This window comes from Alligator mississippiensis, chromosome 5 (genome assembly GCF_030867095.1).
Source record: "Alligator mississippiensis isolate rAllMis1 chromosome 5, rAllMis1, whole genome shotgun sequence".
In the NCBI taxonomy this organism is placed as follows: Eukaryota; Metazoa; Chordata; order Crocodylia; family Alligatoridae; genus Alligator; species Alligator mississippiensis.
In genome coordinates this window covers 17,252,072-17,272,825 of record NC_081828.1, presented here as the reverse complement: position 1 = coordinate 17,272,825, position 20,754 = coordinate 17,252,072, and the positions used below count along the sequence as shown (strand labels likewise).

The following is a 20,754-nucleotide window of genomic DNA, read 5'->3' as shown; positions in this document are numbered from 1 at the left end:
CCACTGTCTGTCATTGTGCCATGTAACAGGAGGGCAGGAGGGTCGCCATGCTCTCCCCTGCCTTTCTCCTTTACTGTGCCAAGTTGCCAACAAGCACCCTCAAATCCTCGCCCGCCACAACTTTGATGTCATATGTATTTTACAGGGCAACTTCCCTTCATCCTCTTGGCCACAGTTCTCCTGTTCTCACTCGTCCTGTTCCTGTACTGGGTGTTCTGTGCACCCCAGCCTTATGGGCTATGCGTGGCTCCAACCTCCCCTGTACCACGCCCCAAGCCTCGCAGATGTGCCTGATGTTGTTCAGTCTCCCTCCGTGCCCTCTCTCCGGCGCTTGGGCTCTCCGCAGCCCTGTCTCTCTCCGCGCCCTCGGCAATCGCTGCCCCCTCTCTGGGGCTAGGGTTCCCACGCTGCTGCAGGTCCCCTATGAGGCCTCCTCCATCCCCTCTTAGCTTCACCCAAGCCGTCGGTTAAAAACAAAATGCAAGCCCCTGGGCTACAACACAAACTCCAGCCGTCCGGCTATAAAATTAATCCAGCCACCCCTAGGGTGCTCCATCCTTTACCAGTCTCAAACTGTTGATGCATTCAGGCCTCTTCCCTCTGCTCACTCAGGCAGAGCTCCTTTCCCCTTGGTTGCCAGCAGGGAACCACCCCAGTGGCCTTAGCCCTGGAGTTTAAATGGGAGCCCGGCCCTGCCCCTTCCGGTCAGCTGACCGCTAGCAGGTGTGGGTCACTGGCTCCCTCTGGTTGCCCCAGCAACCGGCACCTGATGAGTTATCCCAGCTCTCCAAGTAGCAGGCACCTTAGTGCCCTGCTACATGCATCTCCTCTCCCCAGTTTGTCACATGCCACACACGGAGGCTGCCCATGACACTTGTGGTGCGGGTGCTGCTGGTTGACCACCCTTGGTCTAGCCCAAGTTCCAACCCATCTTGCCCCTACATCTCTACCTGCAAAGTGTCGCTCAGAAGTCAAACGGATGTCTGCCTTCGGAAGTATCTGTATAATGGGGATTCTTCTTCTGGCAGATAAATAAAAAGGACTCTAAAAGCCAAGGCTCCGTCCCTTTCACAGAATCGGATCGTGTCAAACTGGCTCATATGCAAGCAGTTGAAAGAATGTTGATTTAAAAAAAAAAATCCCAGTCTACACAGTGCAAAGAGCAAGACCCAGACTTATAAAACTAAGGCCTGGCCCCAAAATACCTCATCTATGATGTACAGCCTCCAGCTCCAGTACAGTAATATTTTAAATGGTTATACTGGAGACTGCCTGTGCCTATGAGCAAGTGTGTCTGATTTACAGGCAAGTACAGACCCTATTGAGGCCAATGAGAATGGTAGCCTTCATTGAAGATCAATGAAATAAGCAGTTGAGGTCCTTTATGGAGTAAAACAGCTGAAACAACAGAGTACATCACCCAAGGGACTAGGCACCACACAAGGCCAAATCGGAGCTGAGTTATGAGGGAAGAGAGGGTTTTTCCTCTGGGGACTGATTACCATTTCAGATTCTGATGCATCCAGCCTCAGCAAGTAGCAGGTTGCTCTCTTTCAGCTTAGGAAAGCAGGAGAAGATAAAACCAGCAGTGATAACATAGCTCTGGGAGGGTGCCAGGAGAAAGCAAGAGCGAGCATGTGATACTTCTTTGGGGAGGAGTGCTAGTTGTGAAGAGGCACAAAACTGTGAACAAGCAAATACACCCTGTCTGTTCCTCATTTGTTCACAGGAAATGGACTCTGCGCACATTCTTGGCAAATTAAACATGATCACACTCAATATGTTCCCATCACCAATTTCTCCCAAGGTCCCAAATGTTGATTAGCCCCTCAGATCAAATGGGATATCAATATTCATACAGTTCCTTTCATGCATACGTATGTCTCTATATACATACACACAAAGTTCCTTTTGTATATAAAAGGTACTAGAATTTTGTTTTCTAGATTATAGTAACAGAAGACGTCTCCTTTTAATTTAATCTAAAATTAACATGAAACCTACACTGTGGTTTATCTAATTGTCCAGCGCTTCCTAACTCCTGCTATATTTCATATATTAGTGGAACACAAGTACCACTGTGCTAGATCACATGGATGATTCGGGTGACTTGAAACATTTCTACACCTCTTCCTTAGGGTTCTGAGAGCACCACCACGAAGCAGACTGATCCACCCACACCTGCTCCACACTGAGACATGAGACAGTAAAACTGCCCCGACTGCGCATCCTGCCACTGCTCTCAAGCACACCAAGAGACAGGGACATCAGGAGCAGCCATGAGAGGGAGAAGAGAGCATGGGAGGGGGCAGGGGGAAATACTCAGGCCTACAGGCTTCCAGGGTTGCCATACGTGCAGCAGAAGCAAGCGGGCGCAGCCATGCTCTTCCCTCGGAAAGGCCACAGAACAGTGTTAGTTTCTTGTCTTGGGCAGCAGCCAGAAACAGGAGCTCCAGACCGGGCAATAATGCAACAACAAGGTAAATTTCTTCCTGTGCTTTGTCAACGTCATGCCATATGGCAAGTTTTATTCCTTTAAAAAAACCCTAAATCTTTATCCTGCCTGTGAGCCAATGAGTTCCAACAAGACTCTCCTTTCTATAAACAAGCAGCTGTTTTTATCATTTTTAAACTTTGCTTCTTTTAAATCTCTGGATGCCTCCTCATTTTTGAGAAAAAGGACACGTAACATTCAATTTACCTTTCCAACCTTTGTTGCAGTGGTGACCCACAAACCTACTGAAAAGTTGTTCAAAGGAACTATTTAAATGAGAAGAAATACAAACAAAAAGCACGTATACTTCTTTCAGCCACGACCCTGGGAAAATGTTAGTAGGCCAACAGCAAAGTCAAGTTCTTAACAGCGCGGATGTCCTGATTTCAGGGATATCAAAACATTACACGTATGCCAAAGAACAAACTGAAAACACAGAATGAGAGAAGACTTTAAACAGCTCTGTAAACAACAGACCTCCAGTGAACCTGTTTGTTTCTTTTAAACACTTTCTACTCAAATAATGCTTTGCAGGTAGGGGGCCTTGTACTAGTCTCTCTAAATCACAAACAAATTGCTCCTAGGAAGAAGATGTTCGCTAGTGAAAAGAAACTCTAAATAAAACTGGAGGAAAACTATGGGGAAGGGAAACAGAGAGGTATAAAGGCAAAGGAGTCCTCTGGTTCAGCCAAGCCCTGTACAGATCCCTTTTTTTCTGCCTATACTTCTTTGGTAACAATTTATCTTCAGGTGCAGGTCTCCAACAAACATTTCTAATGAAAATTCTCAGAGTTAACAGAGAAGGATGCTAAGAGTACTTGTTCTGCTTTGCCTTCTCTCCCCTTACACCGCCTTGTCTAAAGCTATTGAAAGCTCAGTGGATTACAAGGGTAGAAACAGTAAGATCCAATCTACAGTTCACTTCTTTAGGTTTCCCAAAGAGAGATGAACAGGATAGGATTTAAGTTCCTCTATGCAAGAAGTGATGGCCTGGGTCCAGGCTTGAAAAAAACATGAGAAACTGCATTAAAAAAAAAAAAAAATGGAACAAGAAATCTCAAGCAAGTTCCAATTTCCATGGTCTTCTTGCAATCCAGTTCCTAATCATTGTCTTTTCTTCAAAGAGCAGCATCCACGATTAGCCAAAGTAGGTCAACTTGGGCTGCTCATACTTCTTACACAGCACATAGGCACCATTGATTAGGAATACTGTGCTTAATCCTTCTCTGTATTATCAGACATGATTTTCTTTGGATAGAGTCCCACTATACAAAACATCTTCATCTTGATAAGCTTCCATAAAGATTTATTTTTACTATATATATGTGTGTGTGTGTGTGTGTGTGTGTGTGTGTGTGTGTGTGTGTGTATATGATTGCTTTCTAGAGTGCTTATAAGTTTGGGTCATTTTGCATTTCTTATTTGAATTTGTACAATTTAGTTTTGGTAATGGGCAGTACTTGAGAATTACTCTCTTCAGACTACTCTCTTCCTGTAGTTCCTGCTCTCACTATTTATAGGTACTCTTAAAAGCACATCTGTTGCAAGAAACTCCTTCTCAGACGTATCTTTCACATTTGATAAGTACTCCTGCAATTTCAGAATATTTTCTGTAATATTTATTCCAATGGCATATGGTCTATTTTTTCCCTGACCAATTTCTCATTAAAAACATATTTGTGAAACCACTCGCAACCAAAAACAAACTACCAGAATTTCTTCAATATAAGCCTGGTGCTGTTGTGTTCAGTCAATGCACCCATATATCACTGGGCAACCATCTTGCAGAAGGAAGGCTCTCAGTCTATTGGAGCTTGTGTAACTCAGAATTTAGGCTCTTGTTAAATTATAGAATATTTTAGTACTAATGCTTCTTTGATAGTTTTTGTTAAAATTCAGTAAGCTATGCCAGTCATCTCAGAGCCATCCTGTATTGTTCTCAACCAGCATTTTAAGTGGAGCACTTATGACAAAGATGCATTTGCTTAGTTATTTTAATGATGCATCTTTGTGGGTATATGGCTTTCTTGATATGGGCATTTTCTATATCTCTGCCTTTCCCTGAGTTCTTTTGAGCTCTTTTGTTTCTGAGTACAAGTTTACAAAACTAATGCCATTCAGCTTTGCCTGGCACTTGTTCCCGATTATTTTAGGGTCTTCTGCTTTGGCACTCTGCAGAACAATCTACAGTCCCCTATTGTGGCAATCACAATACACTCATCTGGTTGGAAGGGGTAAGGAGTAATCAACTACTCTTCCACTCTGTCCAGATCCCCAGCAATCCAATGTGCAGTGCTTTCAGGTCTTTCATCTGAATTGCTCAAAGAACTTTGAAAGGACCACATTTAAACATATATAAATCAAAAGGCTTGCTGAATGTCCAGAGCTTGGGCATTTCCTGTGTCCAGTCAAACCCACCAAAATTTTGGTTTGCATCCAGAATTGAAAACTCTTGCATTTTGAATTCTAACCACAGCTCCAGTTGTTTGCATGACACAGTGCTCTCATCAACTTACATAAATCTTTTGTATCTACCAAAATCCATAACCTGTTCAGTTTTATTTCAGCAAATGTTCTGCTACACTACTCATTTGGTGTCCGACTTTTCTGCAGATCTAATTATAAGGATCTGGACAAGCTCAGATGTTTCTTTTATCCTTTGTACACATAGGATGTTATATCATGCATATACTTTACCTTATATTCCAGCACATTATTCTAGTCAATCCATTAACTATCTCAAAATCTTTAAGAACCCCTTTGTATCCTGTTTGCCAGGCAAGCTATACATCCAGTTGATCATCTGTATTTACAGGCTGCCCTTCAACCTAAGCATATATCTAGTACTTCCTATTCCATAGTTTAAACTCTAATGAGTAGCATCTTCTTATTGACATGCCAATATGACTTTTCCCCATGGATTATATGAAACAAATTTAACTCTTGATTCTGACATCTGGCAGTCACTAATCACCTTGTTTATTTGTGATTACACTGGATGCAAAGTCAGCAGTTATTTTCAAAACAGACTTCCCTTCCTCATTTATTTCCAGTGTCACCAATCAACGTGTTGCAAAGCCTGGATTTCCAAGCTTTAAACTTACCCAGAAAGCTCTTTTGGGCGTCTTTCTCCCTCAGTTATATTGAAGAATGCACTAGTTAACAGTATGTGTGTTGCCCTGGAATACATGTTTTGAGCAATCGACTGTTTGCAAATGGCTGCTTTCACTGCAAATATCATACCACAACTCTTGCCTTATCATCCATGCATTGAGAAGTCTTCACAATAACTGGAAATAGTCTCTGCTCTTCATTTACCTATTCTAATCAGTCTTTACCCCTTAGTATGCCTTAATAATATTCAGTCTAGCTCTTTTACTGCTTGCTAATATTTTCATTTGGAAAGCAGATTTTGCACACACACACAAAAAAACAATGGCTATTTGCAAAATTTGAAAAGTCAGGTTCACGTCTCAGACTTTTTAAAAATCTGATCACTGCTATAAATAATTCAAGAAAATTAGCTCATATATTAACTGTTTAAATTCAAATGACTTAGCTGCAACATAACAGTTAATGGTTTCACTAAGCAGCTGGCGACTTATAAAGAAAGACAATGTTGCATAAACTGAAGTACTTTTGAATGATGTCACCCAGCAGTGTACAATCATGATCATGCTCTCATGAAAACATACTGTAGTTCTTCAGTGCCTCAGCCTGCACATATAGCCCTGTAAAGTTTTTTTCATTATCTTCCATTTATTTGTAAAGCCACTTGCTTCCAGGAAACCAAAAGCCCTCTATCCACCTCCCCCAGTTTTCTGCTAAGTTCCCCTTAAGATGACTTCAGTGACTCCATTGGAATCAGCAATTCATTTTACATGTTATAAAATGTGGAACACAAAACTGCTGGGAGGAAATAGATGTGTATTCCTTGTTCTAGCCACTGACATGGATCAGGTCTCACAAAAGGTTTTTTTCTCTCTGCCACATATTAGGTCAGTATCCACGAACTCCAGTAACTGCAGTTATTATTAAGAGTAAGAGAGATCATCTAAAACTCAGAATAAAATAGAGTTGTCATAACTGAGCTGAAAAAATTCAGTTTAAAACTAAAGGCTTTCACTAAAGAGTGAAAGGGTCTCCAATAACCTAGCAACTAGGTGTAAAAAAAAAAATGTAACACACAAAAAAACCTCATTATCCAACCATATTGTTAAAATAGCAGAGCAAATTAGTAAAAATAGACTGAATTCAAAAATAAAATGATGGGGGGAAATGCCTCTGAACAGGGGCAGTAACAATAAAAGATCATCAACCTATGTAACATTTGATGTGGGCTGCTGCATAGAAGCAATTTGTTATGCAAACCTACTTTTAATTAAACATATGAAATATTTCTATCAATAGGATAGTAGTCAAGACTGGTCAAAACTGGATTGTTACACACACTTAAACATGGTCAATTCCAGAAACATAATAATCTGAATAGCCATCTGTCTCCTGACTCTGACCATACCCAGCACAGATGCCTAAGAGGAAAGCAGAACTCCCACTGTAAATGTAAAATAGTCTGCTCACTAGGGAAGTTTCCTCCTAACCCTTGTTCTGGTTTAAGATATGACTGGTTTAACTTCCATAACCCTCCAAAAACACCTTTTCTACGTATTTACTTATCTTTGTATATTAGCTTTGATTCTTCAGCCCCGCTATATTGGCTTGCATCCAGGACACCTATAGAAATGAGTTCAACTGTTTAATGTTGCGTTGCATAACACAAAACATTATTTTAGGAGTGCTGAATTTACCACTACAATGTTATTGAATGCCCCCCTCTTGTATTATGAAACAGCTCCTAATCCACGTTCTCATTCTGTATACTTGTATTCTGCTTTGAGATGATGACAAGCATTCTGTATATTATAGTATAGGTTGAGACGAGTATGCACTCATATATTAACAATTTCTGGTACATGAAATTCAGTGGAGTTATACACCCCTAAGCCTGATGTAGCTAAGGGCAAGCATGGTTCTTCTTGCTAAGTGGCTATTTTCAAAGTGTGACATTTCTACTGACTTCATAAAAACTTCTTTTTTACACCAATTTTGATCAAATTTAAGAGAGTTTAAATATTTTGCTTTCCATTAACCGTTCTCTGAATTGCCTGAATCCCAGAACACTGCAGCACAGATATGAAAGTGACTATGCAACTGACATGTTCTTGTTTTCTAAACAAGAAAGAAATGAAAGAGCATGAACAAGTCGGGTTAACATTCGTTTGTGTTCGGTATAAAGCAACAGCAAAGTTCAGTGTTATTTACAGTAGTAAACAAAGGGGGGGTTACATTTAACAGAAAGAAAAATAAAAGTACAAGAAAATTGTAGTGTATTTAACATACACTGATTTCATTCTTATGTTTGTCCAGTACCACCTTACTGATTTAAGAACAGATCCTGCAATGACTAGGCTTAACTATGCATGTATGCAGTCCCATTAAATACAAGGGATGAAATTTACCTGATAATTTAGATCTTAGCATGTCCCTGACATTTTTCACTATTAAATATAACAGATTAAAAGTAATTTGTAGTTGAGCATGATGTCTGGTGCATTTTTTCGCTATTTAGCATTATATGTTGCTCTGAGTATGCTAGAAGGGCATTTATACACTATTAAAGAGTACATAACGTTAAGCCTGAGCCAGGCCCCCAGTATGGAAAATTTGAGACCAAGAGTGAAAGATTCAAGGAGTTCTGAGAAACTGAAAGAAGGGAAACTATCTATAGCACTCTGCATAGAGACTGCTGGCTCTTATTCTATAAAGGGAAAAAAAAGAAACAAGTAAAAGAGAAGGAACTTCAATGCTATTCAGCTACATCAGCAGGCAGTTGACCCAAAGGTACCCCATTTAAGAAATCTGTAACATAGCATTAATATTTAGATTATTGAAAAGTACCAAACACATTGTGGGCATTTCTAATAAATAATGTACAACAAAACACTGTGTAGACTTTTCAACGCAGAGACAAAAAACTGTTGAGTGCCATGGATTTCAACACTATTTAATTTTTTTAAACCATTGGAATAAGAAATCTTGGTAAATCATAAGACAGCCAAGGAGGTCACTGTGACAGCTGGCAATTGTATCAGCATTTCCCAGAAAAGTTACTTTTGAGCATAAAACCGTCCCCGACTTTGCCCTATAATGATGGATGGCATTTAAAACCTTCTGGTTTTTTAAACGTTATCAATTTCAGTGTAATTCTCCATTTCAAGTATAGAGAATCTTCTGCAAGAGATAGAATTAAGTTTCATTTGAGACCACTATACATATTATACATTGGCTATTTTCTTACCGGCTTCCTGGCAGCAAGGTAAGATTCTTGAGCAGGAACTTAAATGATGAATAAGTAGAAGTCTGGCATAACGGTTAGGGAGAAACATTACGTGCATAGTGGATGCCAAGAAAAAAAGTGCAAGGATGAGTATGGAAGACTAAAATGAATTGGGGAACAAAGCTGCCATCCTTAGAAAGAGAAATGGGGAAAGGGAGCAACACAAAGATAGATGTACAGTTCTTACCCTTATGTACCCTTTTAAAGGAATTTAGTGTAGTTGCAGAGGGTGAACAGCAGAAAGATTCAAAGGTGGGTTTGGCATGATCAGATCAACAGGTAAGAAGAGGGATCTGTCAGTGAATTCTGTATTGACTGGGGTGTACATAGTGGTGTCAAAAAGACCGGTGAAAAGGAGGCTTCAGTAGTCGAAGCAGAAAGAAACAAAGGCTGGACTAGAACTTTTGCCATTTAGAGACAGAGAGAGGGTCAGATCCTGCTTACCTGCTTAATCAGGCATAGCAAATGGGCCAAGCGTCAAAAGATCAAGTAGGCTGCATGTAATCTTCTAGTTAAACCTTCTTGAGAAAAGGCCGAGGTACAATTCTTGCATTTGGAACTTAATTCAAACTTTTCCCACATCTTTTAGGGAACAGAGCATGTCTAAGACTGGATTTTGCATTTCAATTTAGACCTATATTTAAACCAGGCAAGAACAAAAAGAAGCTTGTTAGAAAGGCTCACAAGAACCTAAGATACCCATAAAGAAGGAATAAAAGAAGAAACAGATGTGCTTGATATTACTCTAACAGGCACACTAGAAATACCTAATATAGATCAGATGACAAGAGAGAAAGGCAGGTAATTACTATGAGTGATTTGTTTTGTGCAGCCTGTAAGCTTGATGCTGCCTGAGAAAACCGAAAGGGAGGCATGGTCCTAGTACAGAGGAGCATGCAATTTTAAATGATTTATAAACAAGTGACTTGTTTACAATTGCACTACCCTGTCTAGAGATGAGCGTGTGTGTTGAGGGGGGTTGGGAAATCAGAGCATCTCTCTTAAATCACCACAGCAGAAATCCTTTATTTCACATAACATACCAGAGCAATTCCAAAGTGATATGCAAATCCCTTTGCACTGACCTTAAATGAAAGACAGCTGTAAAGTGACAAAATTCTCCAAAATTCACAGCTTGTATCGGTACTGCGGCTTCCTCAGCCTGTTAGTAAATGTTTGGGAAATGAAAAAAAAAATAGCGAGAATGATATGAAAGCTCTAGTTAGGATAAAAATCAAATATAGCACAGGGATTTCTCGTCAGTGTGGGTGACCTCTTGGAGATCCTACATTGCAGCAGATGGTGAACACCACACAAAACAACTTCTTTCAGGCGTGGTAATTAATTCCAAAAGCCTCAGACTGGCTCGTTCCCTACCTAGACTGCTTGATGCCCCCCTAACCAGCACACCGAGACGGTAGGAAAAGCAACCCACTTCGGCTGTTACAGTAAGCGATGCTCCACGGCTCGCCAAAATCCCCACGAACTACATTTCCTATAACCACAGCGGAGCCGCTTTGCCAACGAAAAAGGAATAACACATCCCGGCGTGCCTCTTCAACCCACATCTTCCACAAGGCACCGAACGGAAACCGTGGCTTCAAGAAAGCCATATGGACTCCAACCGCACGCCACGGCGCAGAACAACACAAGTGTCCCGCAAAAACTGCTATAAACAGATCCCTACGACAGCCAGATCACGTTGCCGTCCTGACTACTGCCATCCCCCGGCCCCCTGTCAGGCGCCGACTTAGGAAGCTGGACCAGGGGGTCCCCTCCATGGACACCAGCTCTCAACCCAGCAAGAAGTGCGGGCAGAGGCGGCCTTTTCAATCAAAATCCCCGTGGCAACCGCACACTGTGAACGTGATGGAAACAGGCACCCGCCGCTGTCGCTCCAGCCGGGCAGCCGGACCGCGACCCCCGGCTCCGGGGGCTGCGCTGAGCCCGCCGCCGGGTGCTCACCGCGGCACTAAACTTTCTGGGGGAAAGAGGGGGGAAAACCCCAACCCCAACCACACCATCTTCCCATTCCCAGCGCAGCAGATGCTCAGCCTCGCCCCTGGGACACGGCGCGGCCCCGGGGGGGCAGCTCCATCCTCCCTGGCAGGAGGCCGGGGCCGCCACCCCACCGCCCGCAAGCGTCGGGGCCCCGGAGAGACCCGGCTCCGCTCACCTGCGCGCCCGGCCCGGCCCAGCCCAGCCCTGCCCGGCCCGGCAGCACCTCCCCGGGGCGGAGACGCGCGGCGGCCGCCTCCGGTCGTGGCGAGCGCAGCGCAGCGCAGCGCGGCGGTGGATGCAGCCGCTCGCCCCTCCCCCGCCTCCGCCCCCCGCCTGCCCGTGAGGCGCGGCGCAGCGCTGGGGCACGCGGATGCTACCGCGGCCGGGGCCCTGGGGCTGAGCCGGCCGCAAACTTCTCCCCCGACCCAGCCTGGTGCTGAGCCCGCTTGTCTCAGGGCTTCCCCCCAGCTCGGGAGTCCGTCCTGTCCTCGTCTCCCAGGCCAGCGAGATAGAGGGGCGCTTTTTGTCATTTGGGGGATAAAATAACAAGCCCCCGCTTCCCTCGGGTAACCTGCGTCCAGCAGCACCGCGGCAGGGTTTTACACAACTAAGCCGAGGGAGGACAGGGGGCCTTGGCGACGCGGAGGATGCGCGTGCACCCCCTGAGCGTGGCCGTGGGCTTGCAAAAAGCGCTGCCAGATATTGGTGGAGACTGACAAGTCAACTATGAAGAATTCATACAGATGATGACTGCAAAATGAAGAGACCTCCTTTACACCTTTTTTTCCTCTAGACGAATCGAATTGAATCTTTTACTTACTTCACGCAAAAAAATGTTCATTTATTCATTCTGTTTCTGTATAGTCACCAGCTCTCCCCCTTGCTGCCGACGCGGCCAGCAGCAGCTGCGGCAGTCCCTGAGTGTCACTGGCTGCTGCCAACGCTGCCAGCGGCATCTGTGGGTGGTCACCAACTGCAGGTCAACGCTCGCTATCCCCGCTGCTGACACTGCCGCGGCCACCTGGGCGATAGCGATCATCGCTTGCTGGAATTCACCATCCAGCGCAGGGTGCCAAGGGCCTGCAGCGAGGCAGTAGCCCTAGACTTTAAGAGGGCCAACTTCAACGAGTTAAGATTAGTGGGAGAAGCGCCGGGGTCCTCGAGAGTAGGGGAACTCAGTGCCCAAGATGAGTGGTCGTTCCTTAAGGAGATGATACTCAGAGCCCAAGGGGTAACAATCCCAACAAGAAGCAAGGGGGGCAAGAGTGCCCAAAAGCCCCCCCCCCGGCTCACCAAGGGCATTCGTGAATGCCTGATTGCCAAAAAGGAGGCATACACCGGGTGGAAGGGAGGGGCTACCACCAAAGAGGAGTATACCTCCACCACTCCGGTCTGTAGTGGGGCTGTTAGAAAAGCTAAGGCAGATATGGAGCTAGAGCTAGCGTCAAGGATCAAAGATAATAAGAAGTCCGAAGAACAAAGAAGGCACCGGGTAATGTTAGGCACCTGCAGGATATGCTTGGCAACCTGGTGGTTGCGCCAGAGGAGAAAGCAGACCTCTTTAACAAATTCTTCGCCTCTATTTTCCTGTGCAGGGACCAGGACTCCCCCACCAGGATTCCAGACGGACTCGGGAGAAATGCCGCCAGGCCTAAGGTCGGGGAGGACCGGGTTAGAGTGCTTCTGGAGGGGCTGGACGTGTTCAAATCAGCAGGTCCAGATGCTCTCCACCCCAGGGTGTTGAGAGAATTGGCAGGGGTTATTGCGGGGCCCTTGGCATGGCTTTATGAGCACTTGTGGTGCTCTGGCCAGGTGCCAGATGACTGGAAGAAAGCCAACATGGTCCCCATCTTCAAAAAAGGGAAGAGGGAGGACCAAGGCAACTATAGGCCCATTAGTCCTACTTCAATCCTGGGGAAACTCATTGAGAAGATCATCAAGGAGCACATCTGTGATGGGCCAGCAGCAGAGATGATGCTCAAGGGCAACCAGCACGGTTTCCTTAGGGGAAGGTCCTGTCAGACCAACCTGATTGCCTTCTACGATCAGGTCACAAAAGCACTGGATGCAGGTGTCACAGTGGACGTAGTCTTTCTGGACTTCAGCAAGGCCTTTGACGCTGTCTCCCACCCCATTCTCATCAAAAAACTAAGTGACTGTGGCATTGATGCCTACACAGCCAGATGGATTGCAAATTGACTGAAGGGTCATACTCAGAGGGTGGTGGTGGATGGGTCTTTTTTAACCTGGAGGGAAGTGGGCAGTGGAGTCCTTGGATCTGCACTGTTCAATTTCTTTGTTAGTGACTTGGACAACAGGGTAAAAAGCAGCCCGTTTAAATTTGCTGATGATACCAAGATTTGGGGTGAGGTGGGCACACTAATAGGGAAGGACAGATTACAGCAGGACCTGGACAGGTTACAGGGGTGGGCTAACGAAAATAGGATGGGTTTCAATACTGACAAGTGCAGGGTGCTGCACTTGGGTGTGCAGGCCGGGCGCAGGCGAGCCGGGGCCCGTCTTTGCGCACGCGGGCTGTGGCCAGCAGCCCGGGCACGCGGGGTCGGAGAGAGCGGGCGACGAGCTAGAATCAGTCACGGATGCGTAGAGGTTGATTAAAAGATTATTTACTTACACCAAAGATGGTAGTGGTGTAGGCTGGACAGCTTTCCAGGCACAGCTCCGCTTGAATCCCGTTGGAGGATTACGACAAGTCAGCTCTTTCCCCAGAGTTGTTGAAGCTCTGTGGATTTAATTCCCCCGGAGTCATTAAGGCTCTGTGGGCTCGGTTCCCCTGGAGTGGCTGAATCTCCGTGGGTTCGTACGATAATACTCTTCGGTTCCCTCAACCACGGAGTTGTTAAGGCTCCGCGGGTCCGGTGTGGGTTTAAATGTTTAGTATACAAGAAGGGATACGTCTAGGAATTTATCGGCGACGGGGAGAGGCTCTTGATGGCTGATTAAACCACCATTCGGTCCGAGATTTACGTAGAAATCCACGAGGTAATCGTGGATTTGTTGCCGGAATTCTCTCGGATTTCTCCTGGAATTCTCGGAATTGGGGTTCTCAGGATCCTCCTGAGATTCTCGGAGATCTCCAGCTTGGGCGGAAACCACTCAAGCTTCTTATACGGCTAGCAAGCCAATCACTAGCCACCACGTATGAATAATTTAGCACAAGCCAATAATGGGGCTCGAATTATAATACGAATGGCAGGAACTCTTTGCAATGAGCATTTCTCCTCTGCAGCAGAGAAATGCACCCTGCAAAGAAAGCTTCAAATTGGAGGGAAATACTCCGTTGCACCAGAGCTCTCCTCTGTAGCAGAGAGCTCTACCATGTAAAGAAGCTGCAATTTAGCGGGAAAATAATTTAGCGATGCCGAAGCACACACAAACAGAAAATCACAACTTTGGGTTGTGACATTGGGCAGTGGGAACAAGCAGCACACTCATAAGCTGGGAAACTCCCTTCTTCAGAGCATGGTGGCAAAAAGAGATCTTGGAGTCATTATTGACTCCAAGATGAACATGAGACGACATTGCAAGGTCACGGTCAGTAGGGCTAACCGTACCTTGTCGTGCATCCACAGATGCATCTCAAGCAGGGCCAAGGAGGTGATCCTCCCCCTCTATGCGACACTGGTCAGGCCGCAGCTGGAGTACTGGGCGCCGCACTTCAGGAGAGATGTGGACAGCATTGAGAGGATCCAGAGGAGGGCCACCCGCATGATCCAGGGACAGCAGAGCAGACCCTATGAAGAGAGGCTACCGGACCTGAACCTGTTCAGCCTTCACAAGGGAAGGCTGAGTGGGGATCTGGTGGCCATCTATAAAGTCACCAGGGGGGACCAGCAGGGTTTGAGAGAGACCCTGTTCCCCCTAGCGCCCCCCTTCCCCTCCCGGAGTAACAAGGAATAACAGCCACAAATTGTTAGAGAGTAGGTTTAGACTAGACATCCAAAGGCACTACTTCACAGTCAGGACGGCTAGGATCTGGAACCAACTTCCAAGGGAAGTGGTGATGGCTCCTACCCTGGGGGGTCTTTAAGAGGAGGCTTGATGTCTACCTGGCTGGGGTCATTTGAGCCCGGTTTTCTCTCCTGCCCAGGGCAGGGGGTCAGACTTGATGATCTACAAGGTCCCTTCCGACCCTACTTCTATGAACCTGCGGGAGCTCCCTGCTCACCACTGCCACGCCACCACTGCCACCTGCAGGAGCTCCCCACTCACCACCGCCATGCCACCGCCGCTGCCTGAGAGAGCTTGCCATGCGCCCCCAGCCTCTGGGGGCACATGGCATCCATGCTTGCACTTTAATGCACATTCAGGGCCAGACATGGGCATAGGTGAACCGGGCAGCTGCCCAGGGCCCAAAAATGATTTTTTTTTTACTACAGGCAGTCCTCGGACTTACGACACAATTGGTTCCTAAAAGCCATGTCTTAAGTCAAAACATAACTTGGAACAGATTTATCCCATAGGAAACAATGTTATTAATGGGGGATTGGTTCCTGAACCAAGGCCTGATACCCTATTTTCAAGAAAAATAACCCAGAGTTTTGTAGTCAACAAATTATAGATGAGTAATATAGCTACATTAATGTATTTCTATTATAAACAGCAATCATATTGATTTGGAAGGACTTCTTTGAGGAGACTTTGCTGGACTTTTTGAAGGGTTCTTGGTTGGACTTTTTGAAGGGTTCTTGGCTGGAGTCTTCTCAGGAGTCTTGACTGCAGGTTTCTCTGGAGTCTTGGCTACTTTCTTGAAGAAAGAGTCCAAGGAAGTTTGTACAGGTGTTCTCCAGGGAGATGGGCAATGCATCGAACTTGTTCGCTGTCATGGCATCGTGTTAAATCAAGCGTTGTAAAGTTGAAACTGATGTCAGAACACTGACACGGTGTCAATTTATAAACGGTGTAAGTGTGAAATGTTGTAACTTGAAACATTGTAAGTTGAGGACTGCCTGTATTATTATTATCATTATCTCCAGTGAAAGGGGGGCCTGATACTAAAAGTTTGCCCAGGGCCTCCAGGAGTCTAGGTACGGTGCTGTGTACATTAGTCTATCTTAATGTGCATTAAAGCATCACTAAAAAACTGTGCTATTTATTCCGCATTAAGACAGGCTAATATGCATTTTCCTAATACCTCACAATGAAGGTACTAGATTTAATGCACATTAACTAAAGCACATTAATGCACGTGATGCATCTGGGGTGTCCAGCAGTGGCTCTCCACCATTTTGGACACAAGGCACCCCTCAGTAAATGGCAGCTCTTTGTTGTCACTCATCTCTCTTTGACTACAGGAAAGTAATAGAGCAAATTGTCCTTTGCAAAGAACCCTGCTCTCCCCCGGGGAAAAAAAGGCCACAGCAGGTCAGAATGGTTTTAATGCTATGGATTCAGGGTTGAAAGTGGTGTTATATAGAGTTTAAATGGTGGATTGTATGCTGGTTTGGATAGGGATGATCCTGTATCAAGCAGGGGGTTGGGCTGGAGGTCCCTTCCAGCCCTACTTCCTTATGGTTCTGTGATTCCCATTTGAAATCTCTGGTTTATTTTGTGAATCATATTTGCATGCCTAGCAGTGCTAACAATGCATGATATCCATGGCACCCTTGAAAGGATCTCAAGGCACCCCAGGGTGCTGTGGCACCTCAGTTGAATATTATGGATGTACAGGAATCACATTGTGCACCCTGATGTGCAGTCACCTAACATGGCAGTCCTTTACAGCACTATAGGACACCAAATTGTTACGGTCTTTCTGAGCTCTTAGGAACCGAAAAATGCTCTACTATTTTTCTTAGTCAAACAATGAGTGAAAACTAAGAGATGGCATTTTCCAAGGGGTGTTTTGAGTCTAAAAAGGGTGAGAACCACTGACCTAATTACAGGTCTGAAATCTGAGCACAAGGCTGCTGCTCTGCACTTTTCCTCAGACATCATTCTTCAGAACTGCCCTGTAGATTAGCCACCTCCTGATAAGATGACTTTGTACAATGCAGCCTAAAATGTGCTGTATTGTAACACAGTCCTAGAGCACATAGTCACTGAGAGGGAAAAAAATGCCAGTTTATGAATAAAGTTATAGTTTTGTTACTCAAAAGTAAATAGCTGTTAGGTGAACATACATAAATACTTTCTAAGTACTTATTAAAAGTAGCTAAATATTAGTTAATGTTTAATAAAAATCGTCTCTTTCATCTTTTTCCTCCTTGAAAGGTCAAATTGATTTCTACATACAGTGAAACATAGTCGTATTTTTTTAAAGTTATAATTCAAACAATAATTTGAGGTGTATAATTATGTGTTGTGTTAATACATCTTTGATGCAGGTGTCTGGAAGATTGACTGTCTCTGGAAAAAAAACATGATACCATAATATACTATTTAAAACAGCTTAAAAGCATTTCTCCAAGAATATTTTGTCAATTTACCCTTGAAATTATTAGGTCATGCAAACCTCTGTCAATGAAGGATGGTTCCTTAAGTTTTGGGGGGAAGGCGGGTAGGGATGGTGGGGAGGGATTTAGTGTCAGATAAAGTTTGGTTTTAAACATCCCAAGAAAGGAATTTAAAATACTTTCCCTTGGAAAATGACTCCTAACATTCGCCTGAGATTATGTTAGCTTTGATTTCTTGTTCTTAATTTCATTCCACTGATCTGGGCTATGCATGAATGTAAATAATTGCTGTCCATCTTTGTTGGTATTGCTTGCCAGTATTTGTGCCAGGCACTGAACTTGATTTTCCTTTTCCTTATACTGATATAATTCAGATATACATTCATTGAGTTACAGAAGTCTAAAACTAGATTAACCAAGAGGAGATGCATCTCTTCATCTCTTAGCCAAGAGGTTCATCGTGGGTGCACTTGCCAGCAGAAGTAGCAAGTAGATCCAGCTGCTTTATTTATGAACTGATCAGTAAAGCAGGGTTTGGTATCTGCAAACTGGTGGCTATACAGAGATTTGTGTAATTTAAGTAATTAGGTTGGGTAGCCTGACCACCTGTATTTTATGAGATTGCATTATATTTAATTAAATTAAATTTTAGAATTCTGCCAAGGATGATGGAGTATAGACAGATTTTCCTGCAACATCATATGCCCACTGATTTGATAACATCACTGCATATGTTCAACCCTCTGTTTCAAACCAGTGGAGGATCTGCTTCTGTCGCCCAAGGACCAGGAGGGAGGGTGGGTATCCTACCAGATGTTACCTAGGCTCTTCAAGTGACCATCATGGCAAAGCCTTGCTCAAAAAGGGGCCAGGATTGCACTCGGTGGAGTCCTCAATAATGGCTGTTGGCTGAAACACTCAGGTGTCCTTAGTGCTCTCCAAGATGCATGCGCATTCCTCAGTTTGTGTAGGCCCTCCACTTAGCAGCAAGGCAGTATAGCTGTCTGGGTGGGGACGGAAAACTGAAAAGTGTGTGTCGCAGGGCACCTTGGTACCCCTGCTCCTAGAAAGGAGGAACTGCCAAGGAGCAAGTGAGCGCGCCCTGGCCTGACATGACGAGCCCAGCTGGGGCTTGCTCAGGTAATGAGCGCAGCTGCATGTTGCCGGAGCAACCAAGCGGAGCCAGCTGCCTGTAGGGGGCAGGGCCTGGCCCTTATAAAGCTCAGGGCTGAGGCCAGGCTGGGAGTTCTCTGCCAGCAGCCGGAGAGGCAGGAGCTCCCCCGGCCGAAATATGGGAAGGAGCCTAAGTTGCAAGTACAGCTCATGATAGCCCTGGAGGCTTGAGCTATGATGAGGAGTTATGGCCATGCGGCTTGCATTTGTGTTACAGCCTAGGGGCTTGTGGTTTTGCTTTGCGTTTGTATTATTACCCCCAGAGGCTTGGGTGAGGCTGTAGGGGTTGGAGGAGGCCTCAACTACAGGGACCCCAGAGAGTGTGGGGTGCCCTAGCGCCAGGAGGGCGCATTATTGTTCATAGCGCCAGGGAAGGCACAGATCGCACGCCAGTGTATGAGCAACTGGCAGCGAGGAGCGGGGCCAGTGGGTCGCGGGCGCAACCCGTAGGTTGCAGACGGGGACCTAGACCCCGGATTGCGTGTGTGGGAACATAGACCCCGAAGGCGCAGCTTGCACGCCACTGCGCGAGCAGCTGGCGGCGAGGAGCGCGGCCAGTGGGTCGCGGGTGCAACCCGTAGGTTGCAGACGGGGACCGAGACCCCGGATTGCGTGTGGGGGAACATAGCCCCCCGGCCCCAGGAAAGGGGTGGTATTACTGAGGAGCCCAGTGTGGGCGCGGCGAGCCCCCAGAGAGGGGGAACGCCCTTGTACGTTATTGAGTAGCCCAGTGTGGGCGCGGCGAGCCCCCAGAGAGGGGGAACGCCCTTGTACATTATTGAGTAGCCCAGTGTGGGCGCAGCGAGCCCCAGAAAGGGGGAACGCCACTGTGCTTTGTTGAGTAGCCCAGTGTGGGCGCACAGGCATAGCGAGCCCGGCCGCAGGCTAGTGCGGCAATCCCCCTCAGACCAAGGCAGGGCGCTGCGGTTGCCCCTGAGAAGACAGGGAGTAGCAGCGCGGGGAGTCAGAGTCAGGGAGGATATCCGTGCGGTTGGCCCATAGGACCGGAGGCCCGCTAGAGAGTCCCGGAGCGGAACCACACCGGCAGGGGAGGCCCAGAGTGGGCCAGACGAGAGTCCCAGCAAGAGGCTGGGCATGAGAGAGGGAGCCCAGGGTGGGCCACAGTAGAGAGATAGACCAAACAACGTCCATTACATCTGTGAGGCTTGGGGCGTGGTATCAGGGGAGGTAGGAGCCACGCATAGCCCATAAGGCTAGGGCGCTTGGGTAGCGCCCATTATACGGGGAGACCCACGAGGGGTCCAGGAGCTGACAGGCCCGAGGAAACACAAGGCAGCCTCCCTATTACATATATTCCATCAAGACGTGGCGGGCAAGAATGGAGGGTGCCCTCGGGCCGGAGTAGTGCGGTGAGAGGGCCTCAAGGAGATCACGGCCCTCCGCGAGGACCCTGCCGTGACAGTGTGGTTAGCATTATAAAAAAGTTGCAGAGAGGCCTAGGCACCAATCCCATTCAGTAAACTGGTTTTCAGTTGGTTTCGATAAATTGAACGATTGCAGTTTGATAGTGTCCCTTTCATTTTACATTTTTATTGTGAAGACTTCAAGGTTTTGCTAATCAAAAATAATTTCCTTTGCTTCCATCCTGTTGTGAGATGGCAGTCTTTTGCACCAAAACAGTCTCACTACAATCCCTGGGATTTTATATGGCAGGAAGAATCCAGTGACTTCCATGACAGTCCACCAAGGTCTAGATCCTATTGCAGAATCCATGCAGATGCTGCCAGATTTACTGGCTTATTAGAAACAGTTTTTAAATATTTAAAAAGAAAAAGTAATGACATGGAATATTTAGATTTATGCTTCTAATTCTGCATTCATTTTCAAGCTTCATAAAAATACTACTCTTTTTATATCTTTTATTTTCCTACTGGTGCAATAGATGTCATGACAGCTGGTAGCAGTGTGTCAGTGGTAATCTAATCTTCAGCGTCGACACAATGGGTACGTGTGCTCTGATGCTTCCTGATTAGAACGTGGTGGAGCTTGATTAATTGAGTCTGCTGGAGTGTTCTAATTAGAGCGCGCCAGCATGCTGCAGCATCTCATGTATTCAGCATCCTGTGGTTCAAAATGGTAGCAGAGGCACATTTAATTAAAGCAGCCCTGTGGCCATTTTGAAATGCAGGATGCATGCAGGGTACACAAGATACTACAGCATTTTAATTAGAGCAGCACCTGAGAGCCACTCTAATTAAAACGCCCCTTCTTCCCCCACCCCCAACCCCAGAGCACATGTATCAGCACTCTAC

At 45.9% G+C, this 20,754-nt stretch overlaps 1 protein-coding gene across 2 annotated transcripts in view; it reads right to left on the bottom strand.

Moving 5' to 3' along the window:
• Positions 1-11,147, bottom strand: part of PDE4B (phosphodiesterase 4B) — a 402,270-nt gene extending 391,123 nt beyond the window's left edge. The window contains exon 1 of one of the 2 annotated variants that reach the window (XM_059727915.1): positions 11,068-11,147. The gene's annotated coding sequence lies outside the window, so the exon portion shown is untranslated. Of the gene's footprint in view, positions 1-9,976; positions 10,051-11,067 lie in introns of those variants that run through there. The other variant, XM_059727917.1, reaches the window with a different exon arrangement.
• Between the last annotated feature and the right edge of the window lie 9,607 nt (positions 11,148-20,754).